At 34.3% G+C, this 15,086-nt stretch overlaps 1 long non-coding RNA gene across 2 annotated transcripts in view; it reads right to left on the bottom strand.

The window, feature by feature from the left end:
• Positions 1-74: 74 nt before the first annotated feature.
• The window catches only part of LOC118744776, an 84,805-nt gene continuing 69,793 nt past the window's right edge, over positions 75-15,086 (bottom strand). Inside the window, exons 2-3 of one of the 2 annotated variants that reach the window (XR_004993587.1) lie at positions 718-1,006; positions 149-658 (exon numbers count right to left, since the gene is read on the bottom strand). This is a non-coding gene — a long non-coding RNA (uncharacterized LOC118744776). Of the gene's footprint in view, positions 1,007-15,086 lie in introns of both variants that reach the window. The other variant, XR_004993586.1, reaches the window with a different exon arrangement.

The following is a 15,086-nucleotide window of genomic DNA, read 5'->3' as shown; positions in this document are numbered from 1 at the left end:
AATAATTGATGACTCGTTCAATTTTTTTTTAATTGCTACTTGTTTTTATAAATAATTTTACTTTAGTTGTTTTTTTTTTTGTTTTTCTAATTTAGGAAGCAGTAAAATTTTCGAATGTGCGCGATTTATGCTCTTCTTTCTTCAGTTAATTTTTATTTTTATTTTTTGTTTCTTTGTCTGCAGTTTCTTAGTTAATGTTTTAATTGCTTGCTCAATTATTAAATTGCTTTGCCCAATACGCTTGGGAAAAAGTCGATTTATGAACTAAATTGTGGCTCAGCTGCTAATTATAAATATTTATTTTATATGTAAATATTTGTGTTGTCAAGAAAATCCTTTTGATCAACTGCTTTGCATATCAAAAAATTTCTTCCAGCAAATTTCGTAGCTTTGCCTACGAGTTTTCCGGTTGCGAAATCAGCTTTATGCAGCTTTTGTGTTTTTTTATTACTTTTTCTTCTGCGGCTTTGGAAGCGTACGGAAGATACCTGTGCCAGTGTTGCCAGAGCAAGATCAGTTTCTTATCCACGCAATTTATGGCGCTCCCTGAATTTGTTTAATAGCTCTAAGTAGTTGTTTTTTTTTTGGAATAAGCTGGAGTTTGGTTGAAGAGATTAGCGTTTTAATTTTGTGTATAGCGAAGACAAGCGTAGAACGGCTAGAATTGGTTAAATGTGTGTAAAAGGTTAACAAGCAAACGACTAATTATTTTGTTACTTTTGTAATAATTCTTTTCTTTTTGCTATCATCGATTCGTGTATTTCCTTTCGTACATAATTTATTGCTGCTTCTCTGCGTTTGTCGAATTTTTTTCACGTTGATGGCTTTTTTTTTGTTTTTAGTTTTCGTAGATTTATATGTTTGAATGTTGTTTGTCTTTATCAACTGCTTAAGTAAATTCTTTCTACACTTGAGCGTTTATCCATGTTGTCCGTATTTCAAAAATTCAATCCTTTCGTTCGGAGCGCTTGACGGAGCATCGTGTGTACAAAGTAGGCGTCATTAACTGCAAAGAAAGAGAAAGAAAAAAGTGATTAGAATTATCATAATGCTTCAAGAGCTCAATTAAAGAAGATCAAGGAGAGGAATTTAATTATACAATTCATTTGGGAAGTCAAATTTTTAATATCAATTAGTCTACCACATATGTATATATATATAACAGAAATGTCGACCTCCTATCAGCTAATTAGTAACGATTCTCAGACCAGTAAAGACCAAAGATAATTCTTCCCGCTTAAAAAGCTCAATAGGCGTGTTACATGAGCATCAGCTTTTACCGTGTACTAGTCTATATGAAAAAATCACGCAAGAAACATATGTCATGATAAAAGCTTTCTATAGGTACTATATAGACCTAACGAAATATATAGAAGGCTTAAAAAAGCTCTGCACGTGGGCAATCTGGTGTTCATCACTGATATACATACATACATAGATCAGTGATGATCAGAGAGAGCTTTTACTCTGTGCGCGTCTATATAAAAACTACACTGAGCTTTAAAGAGTTCTGCCCGCGGGCGCTTTTTTGAGCTTCACCGAAAATCTCTCGCTCTGCTCATCACTGGTCTGTAGAAAACTTTGAAAAGCTTTTTCAGCGTGATATGTTTTCATTGTGACTGCCCCCTAGAGCACAGCTGGCTGCTTCAAAGACAAGCTTTTCAAAGTTTTGATCGTTTTCAGTTTTAGAAATAATGTATGCTTTTATTGTTGTGGTAAATTAAATACGTTGGATGAATTCCATTCTTATTATTATTTGCTTTTTTTAATAAACAGCTTTTGGCCTTAAAAAGCTCCTATTTTCTCTTTTCCCTTTTTCCCTGAAAATTTACGACTTATATATAGCTTAAGCAGAATATATGTACATATACATACATCTTTAATTCTACAGGCCTCGTAAGAACTTTCAACGAACTTTTCGAAGCTTTCGTATTGAAGCTTACTTATCTCTGTTCACGACACATACATCGGAGTTTAACATTTTTTTCCTAAGCTTTCGATACTTTTTAAAAACGTACTCGAGATTACCGCTCTTTAGCCAACAAAGGTCCACATTGATAATAGAAAGAATGGCGTATTTTTCCGTGTTTTTTTTTATAAAATCTTTACCTACTAACTTAGAAGTCTTCTGATCGACTTTTTTTCAAGACGTCAATGAGAATTTTCTTTTATCCAGTTTATATTAATTTAAGAAATTTAGCCATAAAATAATATATATGAAGATATAAGTGGGCCCTGTCTGTCTATTTTTATTTTCACCCGACTTTCAAAAAAATAAAGAGGTTCTCTATTCGTCGTGTATGTTTTTTATATTTTTTTGTGCATAACATTTTTGTTAATATAAATAACACATTTTTTCTGAAATCCACTTTTTCCATTTTTAAAGAATACGCTAAAGAAGCTTTAAGCTTATAAGCTCACACATTTTTTTCATAAACTCGAACTTTGTGGATTTTTTAAACTTTTCTTCAATTTAAAATGCTATTAGCCTTCGGAGAGTTTACAAAGTTTCATATGAAGCTTTCGTACTTTAAATTTATCTGTTTCCAGAACTGTAAAACTGTGGGTATGTTTTAATTTAAAGCTCCTATAAGCCTATAAGCTTTGCCTTGCCTTGCCTTACATACATAGAGTTATTTAAAACCCCTTACTGTGGAAACTATGAGCCTTTCAGAGGTCGTTGGTATATGCCGCCGTGCCCGCGGGCAAAGCTCTTTTAAGCTTTCTATACATTTCGTATAGGCGCGTGCAGAGTAAAAGCTATCTCTGCCCATCGCTGGTATACACGAATGTATCGAGTCCTAACCACCAAAAAAAAAAGTAAGCATTTTTTTCTTTTTGATGCAGATATGTATCTAGCAGTATTTCTGCATCCAAGAGAGATTTTTTGTCATTAAAATTGTTCTTACTTCTTGATGCAACGCAGTTGTGAGGTGAGTTGCTGAGTATTTTTTACTTGTGAACTTCATTCTAACCGAATTTCATGGTACCGTGCAAGCTCTGGCTTAGCCTAGGCAGGGCAAAAGTGCTGTGTAGCCAGACATGTTTTAGGTACACCGAACACCTCAGAGAAAAATTATGACTAAGCTTTCATTTCAAGCGGCGACAGCTGAAGAGCATTTTTAGACATTCAGTAATCGTCTTAAGTCACTTACGTTGGCTGCCTTTTAATAACTAGATGCTGTGCCTTCTACATATCAATGCTGCAGATCTCCAATCAAACTGAGTTTCACTCTAATGTCTCGCTTGAGAGACAAGCAAGCCAGAAAACTTTTTATCACTACACTTGACTCTAGGTATGCTATTTTAATTTTTATTTTACCAAAGTAGAAGCACACTCATTTTTTGCAAAGATTTTCTATGAATCCAGCTACATACTGTTAAAACGAGGCAATGAATTGTTTTGACTATGAAACAGAAAGGAAATTGTTCTATGTGCTTACAAGTAGATTTCCAGGAAACGAATTGTCATAAATACTACCCGTTTATGTGTGTATGAAGCTTCAAATGAATTCAACGCCTTTTAGCTAATAAAAATTCAACTATGAATGTCAATTGCCCTTTTCTGGCACATTCGACATTGGGTAGTTTCCAGGTATTTATGTATGGATAGGTGTACATTAGTATGTATGTATGGTATTAATATAAATGAGTGTATATTTATTTATATGTATCAGCTATTTTTTTGATTTTTGTTTGTATCTATGAGGAATTCCACCTTAACGACAGACACACAGCGAACGTACGTACATGGCGCATGAGTTACTTAGACGAGATGAAAATGTTACTCATACGCCACGTACGTTCGTTCGTATTGAACTTTTCCGTGATTCCTTTTCCTGATTTCAAATTAGGTTGTAAAGTTTTCAGCGAATCTAGTCGTTTTTAATTTTGTTTGTATTTTGAAGTACCTTTTAATCCATAAAAATTCTCTTCTTGGAGGGATTGACTTATAGTTAATTCACAGTATGTAGTCTCATATTCCCTTATGCGCGTAATCTATGTACATACATATAGTACGTACTATGTAAATACATACATATGTATTTTGCGTCAGCCAAGCCCGATCAATTTCGTCAACTCGACATTCATCCATGACTTTGGTCAAATGTTGTTCATAAGAGTATTTATTATTTCTGGACGCATGCATGTATGTATGTATAGTAATTGTAATTAAATAGAAAGCATGAATACAGTATATAAATTTCTCTACCGAGCCTCGCGCAATCAAAAATATATTTTTATATGGACGAAAATGCGTAGTATGATTGTTGATATTTTCCAAAACATCGTTTTGCGATATATCGAAATGGCGAAATGGAATAAATCGTAATATCAATTATATCGTTTTTGAAACATTTGAATTGTTTAAGAATCCTTGTCCAATAACACCGTGCGATAAAAACAAAAACAATCAAAGCACACGAAAGAATCGATATACTCCCGGAACTACTGGCCAAATATAGTAAAACTGCGTTTTTAATTTTTCATTGTGACGTCAGGATTTTTTTCAAAGGACTTTGAAATTTTAAAGTTATGATTAATTCAAAAATTTATTTAAAAAAATCAGTGCAATGTAGGTTAAGAATATGGGTACCAAATGAAGGAGAAAATTCTGTAGAATTTAAAAACAATAACATTTTTTGGCTAATAAAGTTTTCAGGACGAAATTCGATGATGCGTTAAGTGCATATATTAGTCCTCAAACAATAATAAAAAAAAAAATATTGCAAATTTTCAATTATATTTAAGCACAAAATTTGTAAAGGATATTTTCCATATATAAGAAGAAAAAAAAGGTGGTAAGGTTTGCGTGGCCACACACTTTCTACAAAACTTTTGAGATTTTTCCATTTTCTTCTAAAAAACATTTTTTTTATTAAAATTTTATAGACATTAATTGGATAAGTAAAACCATTGAAAACCAAATAGCCAAATTAAAAAAAAAATAATAATAAAAATAAATTTGAAAATTTCTAATTTTGTTCTAAAAATTTTTTATATAAAACGATTAGATTGCCACGGGGTATCGATTCTTATACATACATTTTTTAATGGATTTTATTTGCTCCTCTGAATAATTCATTTGATTAGACGCTAAGTTTACGTCTGTCAAGTCTCCTTGCGTCAAAATTTTTGCAGTTTTTCCCAAAAAAATAAAAAATTAAGAACAACAAAATCGCACATCGGCTTTATTTTGTTATCCACCACTGGCCATTGCATCTAGCTCAGGTACTTAACCTTAAGTTTAAATCAAAAAAAAAAAGTCCCAGAGGTAAGGCACTCACTTAGACAATTAAAAGATTGTTCTTTGTGATACCACATTTTGAACGCACCTAATACTTAGTCGTATGCGTAAATACCGATTGGACAGTGACCGTTAAAACCCACTGTCCAACCTTGGCGAGAAGGACCTTCGAATCGCGCATGTCCTGGTTTTCGCCCAGTGCTCGCTGAGCTGACATCATACCCAACTATCCAAGAGTATACCATAGGTGCTAAATGTCACCCCAGTCGCTCCTGATACGGGGAAAATGTTGCGAGGGCCACACAGTTCCCCGCAATGTAGCCGAGTGACCCGAAACCCAAATGAGCCTAGTACAGAAGTCCTTCAGAGCCGCTTGGCTCACCTTCCTAACTGTCGTCGCCCTTCTAAGCAATGATTCCCCAGCAACTTCTGTCTGAAATATACTGCAGCAGTCGGGAAGCCTGACAGAAACCAACCTTGGAGTCCAGTTTCGATCCATTCGTAAAGAAGTTCACTGCTCCCCCTCTCCAAAATTTCCGCACGGCTCAATCCTCCCTTGAGGAAAAGTGGGCGGAGAAGAAGCTCCTAGGAGCCATTTCGGTGGTGCTGTAATCCGTGAGACCAGGGATGTATTTGAAGCCCCCTATAAATGCAGAGTGTCCAGTCTCTAATCGGTCAAGCAATTGGTTTCCCTGAGTCTAATTTTTGTTCGCGCTGCGGCAGTTTTTCCTGCAATATCGACAGGCACTATGTTCAGCAATACGTGAAGTACAATACTGAGTGCCCTGCTACTGCCTGTTAAGGACTAGGGCTTCATAAAATATAATAGGTTTCGGCAAAACCCTCTATTTTTGCAATTACTCCGCTAGATCAGTAAAATACCACTGATGCCCTCCTTGTCCTTTCCTCTCTTTTTGGCCTCCACGATAGCTTCCTGTCAAGGATAAAGCTATATATAATAAAGCCTAACACATCGAGCACTAACCATCAAAAAACGTAAGCTACATTTTTTTCCAAAATTTTGTTTTTGGTGCAGAAATGATCTTAGAGCGAAATTTTTTTCAAAAAGAAAAATTTAAAAAAAAAATGTCGCCCTCATTTTTTTACGGTTAGGGCTCGACATGATAACATATTAGTCTTGTTTTTTTTTTTGTTCTTTTATAAAATTGATTGTATCCATACATGTATGTACATACATATATTAGTAATTTTGTATCCTTTTTCACTCACTTCAACACACTGCTCACAGCGCTGCTACTTCACTAATCATTTATAAATGAATAAACGAAAGCCTGTGGAAGGACTCGGTGGGCGTCCGGCACGTGTAAGCTAATATATTCAAATTCACCGGAAACAAAAAATTAACAAACGACCACCACAAGCAGCAGCGTAAATAAATATATGTACATACGCGAATTAGAATGTAAGCAAGCAAGTATGTAGAAAAATAAGAACGTAAGTAGTTGAGTTAGTATGCAAGCGGAAAGGCCCTTAAGGGACTACGAGTACGTACACAGGCGAACCGCCATAAACCGCGCGTTACAAAGCCAACGTTGCGAATGCGCTGAGCCGCTAAAATGCCGCAGTTATTTGTAGCTTCCGCATTAAACAAAAATCGACAAACAAAAATTAATAAACAAATAATCATAAAAAAAAGATGGGCCAAAGGATGGAGTGCAGTGAAGCGGCGGCAACGGCTGAGACAAGAGGGGTATAAGTGCAAAGCGCAGTTGTGCGGCTAGAGAAGAAGGGAAACTGTGTATAAACAGAGAAAGGGGATGCCACTCAGTTTCAGTGCTAGAAAAGTGTGTACTTTTAGGTTTGGGGGTGCAGTACAGCGTAGCGTACACAGTCTACAAGTATTTATTCTATGTTTTTCCTGTATTCTCACTAGCTATTTTTTTCTTCTTCTAATATTTTTTTGCTTTTGTTATATTTACTTGCTATTACAATATTTTGTCGTTGTTGTTAAAACAGTAAACATGGTATGTTTACTTAGATACTTCTTACAGAAATGTACTCGACACATGCGCTACATACATATATAACCAACATTACTTGACAACAACGGAAACCGGCTAACGCGCGTACGGTTGTATGCATACAAGTACATACCCACTGGGAAAATAGGTAAGCACCTTGCGAGGTAAGCCATGTTTTCTTTCAGTTTTTAGTACCAAAATTGTCATCATGGCCAATGTCATCTACTAGTAAAGGGCAAAATGAACACCTCCGAAGACACATTACGTTGTCAGTTGCAAAATAACGTGCAGCCGAAGTTATTTCCAAGCACCGAACTACTCCGAGCGACTGCTCTGCATTACACGTAACTTACTTTGTAAAGCGGCTCAGAAGTATGTCTGATACCAAATGTACATTCTAAATTCCTACTTACATAAGGCGGCCATGCCTTTGTAAAAGTAAGGGACGTTCGGCAGGGAAATGGTAATGACTGCCAGGTGAAGAGTAAGTTGCTAATAAGGTATTATTACGTGCTCCTAATTCCCACTGGGTACGTAAGTGGTTCCATGTGTGAGTACTTGCCATGTTGACTAAAAGTATATACAAACGGCAACGTTCGAGTTCCGTTCGAGTTACGCGGTCAAAATAATTTTCATTTCATTTTTATTTTTTATTTTTTAATTCATTCATTACTACTTTTATTTTATTTTTTTAATGCGATTATAATTGTTGTGTACTTTTTAGTAAACTTAAACTCCAAACATTTTAATCAACTAATAATAAAATAAATAATATGAAATAAAGTAAAACAATAGAGAATAGGACAAAGTAAATCAAATATATACATAAATCAAATAAAAATAAAAAATAAAATAAAAAAATAAAAAATTAAATAAATAAATAAAAAATAAATAAATTTTTGGGCCTACGCATAGTGCCGCCTAAGTGGGCAAAAATCGAAAAAAATCTTTATCTGCAATGTGAACGTGTTTGGTATTTTTGGAAGGATAATTTATCCACTAAAAAGAACTAAATAGAAATTTCCCTATAAAATTAATTATATGCCGCCAGGAAGCCACTAAATGCGACAAATTTTGTACTAAGAATATTAGTAAGAGCATAGCCAAGCGTAAACACTTCACCGAAACAAATGTCAAAAATACATTCTTTAAAATAAAACGTTGGCTTGATGTTTTTTATTTCCATATAGATAGTAGAGAGCTGCAGGATTAAAAATTTTGGAATAAAATTAAACGCAGGGTGTTCCTGCAGTATTCCAGAAACAATTTTTTTTTATCAAAATTTCACAAAATTTTAAATTTTAATGGATTGAAATACGAGCTGATCAGTTCAGAAATAAAATGTGCAGCTTCGCTGAACTGATATGACGTGAGATGAGGTGAGTTGAGGTAAGGCAGTTGAGTTGAGTTGGGGTGAATTGAGGTGTGGTGAGTTGAGGTGAGGTGAGTTAAGGTGAGTTGAGATGAGTTGATGTGAGGTGAGTTGAGGTGTGGTGAGTTGAGTTTAGGTGAAGTGGGGCGTTTTGAGTTTTTCGATCTGCCAAAAAAAAAAATAAATCGCAAAAGTTAATTTTTATTTCTGAGAGAAAAAATAACGCTCAAGAAATGAGTTTTATTTTCGATCAAAATAATAAAATTCAAAGAATAATCATTATTTTTGATGAAAAAAATTTAACTAAAAAAATAATGATTATTTCTGATCAAAAATATAAAACTCATAATATAATGATTATCAAATTAATGATTTTGATCAAAAAGAAAACAACGCACAAAATAATATTACTTCAGAACAACAAAATAACACTCGAAAAATTACTTTTTTTTATCAAAAAGATATAACTCGATATATGATTTTTTTTTTAGCGATTAATTAGTTATAATTTTTATAGATATCGCTCAAACATTTTGAAATCGTAAGAGATTCATACAGAGCATGAAAAAACTTGCTCGAAATTGTTCTACGATATTTTGAACCTTTTGATTTGTTTCTTTGAAATTTTTGAAATAATCATTATTTTCGGTCCCTGGTACTTACATTCTTAATATATAAATGCATATCGAGCCCTAATCGCCAAAACGACGTAAGCAACATTTTTTCCAAAGTTTTGTTTTTGATTTCGCAGAATTGCATCTAGATGTTCTAGGAACATTTCTGAATGAAAAAAAAAAATGTAAAAAAAAAATATTTGAAAAAAATGTCGCTTACGTATTTTTGGCGGTTAGGGCTCGATATACTATATATGTAGTATCGATATTTATAGATACAAATGTTGATGATCGGTAGCTGAAAATACAGTAGCGATTTCAAGAACAGTTCAAATGTTTAAAGAGGCAAAACAGAAACTTTGTGGGTTTCAATCCTTTCATTTATTTATACGTGGCTATGGGATGAGCATAAATAAAAAAGAAAACTATCTCCGTTTGCACATATTTTTTTTAAAGTATTCTTATATTGCTAGAAATAAGTACATATGTATGTATGTATGTATGTACGTTCGTTTCAAAGTTCAAAAACTGTGCATTTCACTATTTTTGTTTAATTTTCTCCTATTTGCCAGCAAATATTTAGACAAGCTGTGCGTAATGAAGACTCTTCCCTTAGTTTATAAAATTAAAAATAAAGAAATTAAATTTTCGCTAGCACATGTAAATTGCATTTTAAGAAGAAAACTTTTGCACAAGCAAATATTTATATGTGTACTCGAGCATGTAAATGTATGTGCATATGAACAATTGTCAAAGGGCGATGTAGAAACAAGTAAGAAAGTCTAAGTTCGGGCGGAGCCGACCATTAAATACCCGGCGCAATATTAAATATATGTTTTTTCACCTTTCCGAAACCTTCCGCTAGATGGTAAGCCGGGGTGTATCAATTTTGAGTAAATTAGCGTCCTTCAATTTCGAAATATTGAAGTTTCAAGCATTTCTGAAATTTACCGTTATATGAGAAGCGGCCATTATTTTAGTCCGATTTCAATAATTTTTAACGTTTTGCTTTTATGTGGCAAGCACAATAACCACACCGAGTTTGGTACAACTTGGTAGAACGGTTACCGATATACTAATATGTGATCATAAGTGGGCGGTACCACGCCCATTTTCCAAAATTTTACCATAAACGTATTTCTTGGTAAAGAATTGTTGCAAGCATCAATTTTGAATAAATTAGCTTCAATATTTACTGATTTATCGAAGATTTTGTATTTCTCTAAATTACCGTTATATGGGATGTAGGCGTGGTTATTGTCCGATTTTAAAAAGTTTCGGCGATTTGTTATGCTGTACCAAGGCCAACAACTGTGCCAAGTTTGGAAGAAATTGGTGCAGCGGTTACCAAGATATACACATGTAACCATAAGTGGGCGTGGCTACGCCCATTTTCCAAAAATTTATAATATTCTTATTTTTCGTCTAAAAGTTATTGTAAATATCAATTTTGAGTGAATAATCTCCAGTAGTTACTAAAATATCGCAGTTTTCGTATTTCTGGAAATTACCGTTATATGGGAAGTGGGCGTGGTTAAAGTCCGATTTCGCCCATTTTTAATACCAACCTACCTTGGATTAAGGGAAACCTACATACCAAATTTCGTTGAGATATCTCAATTTTTGCTCGAGTTATCGTGTACACGGACGGACGGACAGACGGACAGACGGACGGACAGACAGACATGGCTTAATCGATTTCTCTTTTCATCCTGATCATTTATGTATACCTTTGCCTATATCTATCTCGATTCGTTTTGGCTGTTACAAACAACCGTTATGTGAACAAAGTTATAATACCCTTGTGCACAAGTGCGCTCGGGTATAAAAATGTTACTAAATACATATTTGTAAGCTTTAAATTTTCAACATAATTTCTGTCAAGCAAAAGTACTATCGCCGTTCGGAGTCGGCGTAAAATTGTAGGTCCCTCCGCTTTGTGTGACAACATCAAGGCGCACGCCACATGTCGGAGGAGAAGCTCGGCCAAACACTAACATATGTGTAAGCGCCAATCTATTATATTATTATTATTATAAAAGTACTATTTATGTACATATGTATGTATCTATGCATATAGAACGCACCTATTACCTTTCTTTGTTGAATTTAATAGACGCCTTTTTTTGAATGACCTACACATTAATTTTCGAATTTATCACAAAGGGCCAAATGAATATTAAAAAGTCAAATATTAAAAAATTACAAATAAATTACTTAACAAAAAGCGCCCCATAATCCATATTTTATTGTGACAGCGTTGGGCGCGCATAAGTTTTGTATGTTTTAATGCTGAGTATTTTGCTCTTTTTGCGTTTTTGTTATCACTTTTATTACAGTCCTAGCGTTCTTTATTCATACATACATACGTACGAGGGCAATTGTAGGTTTATATACATACACACATACATATGCACATTAGGCCGTACCATATTACAGCAAACAAAAAACGTAAGGCAATTTCTAAAAAAACAAATACCGGGCCTTTTTACATATTTGGTCACACCTACGGTGCTGTAAACATAAATACGGACGCGACTTTTTAACAAGTTTTTAAAATTTTTTTTTTTGTGTATTATATGTTTATTATTTTTACAAAAATATACCTGATTATCTAGTAAAAACTATGAAAGTCCAAATTTCAAACTTTGTACAGAAATTAGGAGAAATCCGCAAAGTTTTGTAAAGATTCCAAAGTTTTTAATTAAAATCTTCCGAACAAAAATTTTGTGGATTTTTTTATTTTTATTTTTATTCATATTATATTGCATGTTCAAATTTTAAGTGAAATATTTGAGAAAATTTCCTAATATTTCAAACTTTTTTTAATAGAAAAAAAAATAAAAAATGTCTTCAATTTACATTTTACGAGTGTCACATTTTAGCAAATCAAATACAAAGACTGAAAAGTGTGCACAGTGTGCATAAAAAAATACCAGGAAGGAAGAATTTTTCAATATTCATACAGTGGTGAAAATATAAATAGGGAAAGGACATTTTAGCATACTTTGTCAATTCCCCTTTCTTTTATTTAATGTTCATTATTTTTTATGAGAGTGTAGCTCGTTGTTTAACAAAGTTCATATAAGTAAAAAAATTTCAAACTGTATACAAAAATTTGGAAAACTCGACAAACAGTTATCAAAATTATGAGCTTAGAGACATTCTGGGTACGCAGTTTTGTAGGCCTATCAATTTAACTACAATAAAATGCAAGTTTAAAGTAGCTAGGACTTACTGTTAATTTTTGGGATTTTTTTTTTTTGTGGGAGGTGGAACAAGTTTTACAACGTGGAGGGAAATTCGTGAACAAAAAATTAGCTATTAATCCTTTTGTTAGCGCCTTCGCGTGAAAAGATTACAGTAGGTTAAATCTCAAGTTGGAGTATGATTGGAAAAGTGCACACTGATCGAATATACCAATTGCACTACCTTCATTGACTGCATACCAAACTTGGGACTTCGGTTAGATTACTTCGCTATCAAGCTTAGTTGGATTCCAAAGCATAGCGATATCACAGGTAACTGCATAGCCCATGTGCTCCCAAGGCAGGACACTCTTGCGGAATTGTCGCCGAATAAGAAAACAGTCAGAGCTCCACTAGCTACATGAGGTTTGGCTCTAGACATGTGAACTTTTAGGCGAGCTACTTTCGACAACGGATTTTTCGAAGGCGGTAAAAGAAGTTCGTTTAACTGAGCTGGTTACTTCCCTCGTTACTGACGGTAGGCTCAACATTACTTTAAGGCCCTACAGCAGCCCTACTTGGTTTAACGGCATTATCATCATGTAAGATTTTCAGCTTCGAGGGCTGCAGCTTTCCTATCCAGTTACGCGTTACACATACAGCTCTCAGCCGGGCTTAAGAAAAAATGTCTAACAATTTTCCAGCCCACCACCATTAATGTGAATAGACAGCAAATAGTCTCATTATTTCTGCACACATACACACACACACCGAAAAGTAAGCATAAATATTTTAACGCAGATTTTGCACTTTTCATGCCCAATTTCTAAATCATTACTGAGTTTTTTTGGCGCACTACATATATAGTAGATAAGTAAACGCCAGTTACATTTATTACACGCGCCATATCAGCCAAATAGCAGGCGAACTATGTATTTAAATACATACATATAACCTTCCACCCACTCACCACAAGCACACACTTGCTTGCTGTTGGTGCACCAACACTATGAATTATGTAGCCTATTTAATGTTTGATGTGGTTTCACATTTGCATATTTCACCAACAGCTGCAAAAAATACGCACACATATACATAAGTATTCGTTTGTAAGTATGCACAGGCATGCCTTTGCAAATTTCACCGGACAGCCTACACAGCAACGCCCAAACCCCCACCGCCCGACTACAATGAAAACAAGCTGACATTATCATGAAAAATTGATATGCAACAACTACTCGGCAAGCATCCGCAGCGAGCGCACATGCTTAGGCATAAGTACATACAGTGATTCAAACAAATGGTGACAGGTAATAAGATCAACGGAAATAAGGTCAATTGACTTTATTTCCCACCTTGGTGCGAAATAAAGTCAATTGACATTATTACCTTTTTAAAAACGAAATAAAATCAATTGACATTATTTCTCTTTCAAACATTAAATTTGCTTAGCTTCGCGGCGGGCCGCGTCAGCGCGCCACACCGCGTCACGCTACGCCGCGGGCCCCCCGGCCACCCCTCCCCGTCTCCCTGTGCTGTAGCGCAGGTAGATTAATTTTTTGTATACGTTGAAATAAAATTTTTATATATTTTAAACATCGAGGGCTTATATTCAATAATACCCCCTATCTGCACACTTTTCACAAAGATGAGATTCTGATATAAAAATCCACCTAAGCTTTAACTGTCATCAGTGATATTAATGCTACCTTATATAACGACAGGTAATAAGTCCCAGATGGTTTCTAAAATCAGAAATTAGTTTTTGTGCAAATTGCAGATAGAGGGTATTAATGAATTCAAGCCCTCGATATTTCACATTTTTATATTTGTAAGTTATTGGAAGCAGGGATGCCAACTTGGCTCAAACCGTGCCATTTGTTCCTATTTTATTTCAAATGGCACTTAATTTTTCAATTTGCCACAAAATGCCAAAATGGCAGTTTTGTAAAAAAAATTACATTTCAATACATTTTTGTGATATCCTTTGCGTGCACTTCTTTTTCTCAACTAAAATTTTCTAATTTATAAAGGCTATTCAACTGGTTTATCTTATTTTATCATCGCACTTTTGTTTTGAAAATGAGGCTTTATTTTATTGCTAAATGTGAATGATTAAAAGGAATTACACCTTTTTTGGCACTTTTATTTTTCTATTTGGCACATTTTGGCACTTTTTTTATCCTCAATATGGCACCTCAAAACTAAGGAGAGTTGGCAGCCCTGATTGGAAGATTTCTGCTGTGTTTTGAGGCAACAACTTGTCTGCAGTAAAAAAGCATATAATTTGTGTTTCAAAAGTGTGTGAAAACCAATCAATTAACTTATATGATCTCGGTTCCGATATTAAATAATCAATAATTGTTTATACCCGCATTTTGGCACATTGGCTCGTTGAATGTGCCATCTAATAAATAGTGTCGTCGTTCTCCTTAGCTGCTTTTAAATGACTGCTGGCGGAGACATAAATACAGTGTAAGAAAATTCTTTTTCTAGAATTGTTTCCTTATAGAAAGGTTGGGTTCTTTTCCACCTTAGACATTCCGAATTCATTCAAAATATGCTAATTTAAAACACAGAATTCTTTCAGTGCTCCTCCGGGGTTTTTGGACATGTACTGTTTCTTCAAATTAATAGTGTTCGCTTTATTTTTGTAGAAACGAAAAATGTTTTGCATGTTAT

Source organism: Rhagoletis pomonella, unplaced genomic scaffold, assembly GCF_013731165.1.
Source record: "Rhagoletis pomonella isolate Grant_MI unplaced genomic scaffold, Rhpom_1.0 Rhpom_scaffold_00008, whole genome shotgun sequence".
NCBI lineage: Eukaryota > Metazoa > Arthropoda > Insecta > Diptera > Tephritidae > Rhagoletis > Rhagoletis pomonella.
The sequence above is the reverse complement of the archived record's forward strand: the minus strand, read 5'-3'. Positions and strand labels throughout refer to the sequence as shown.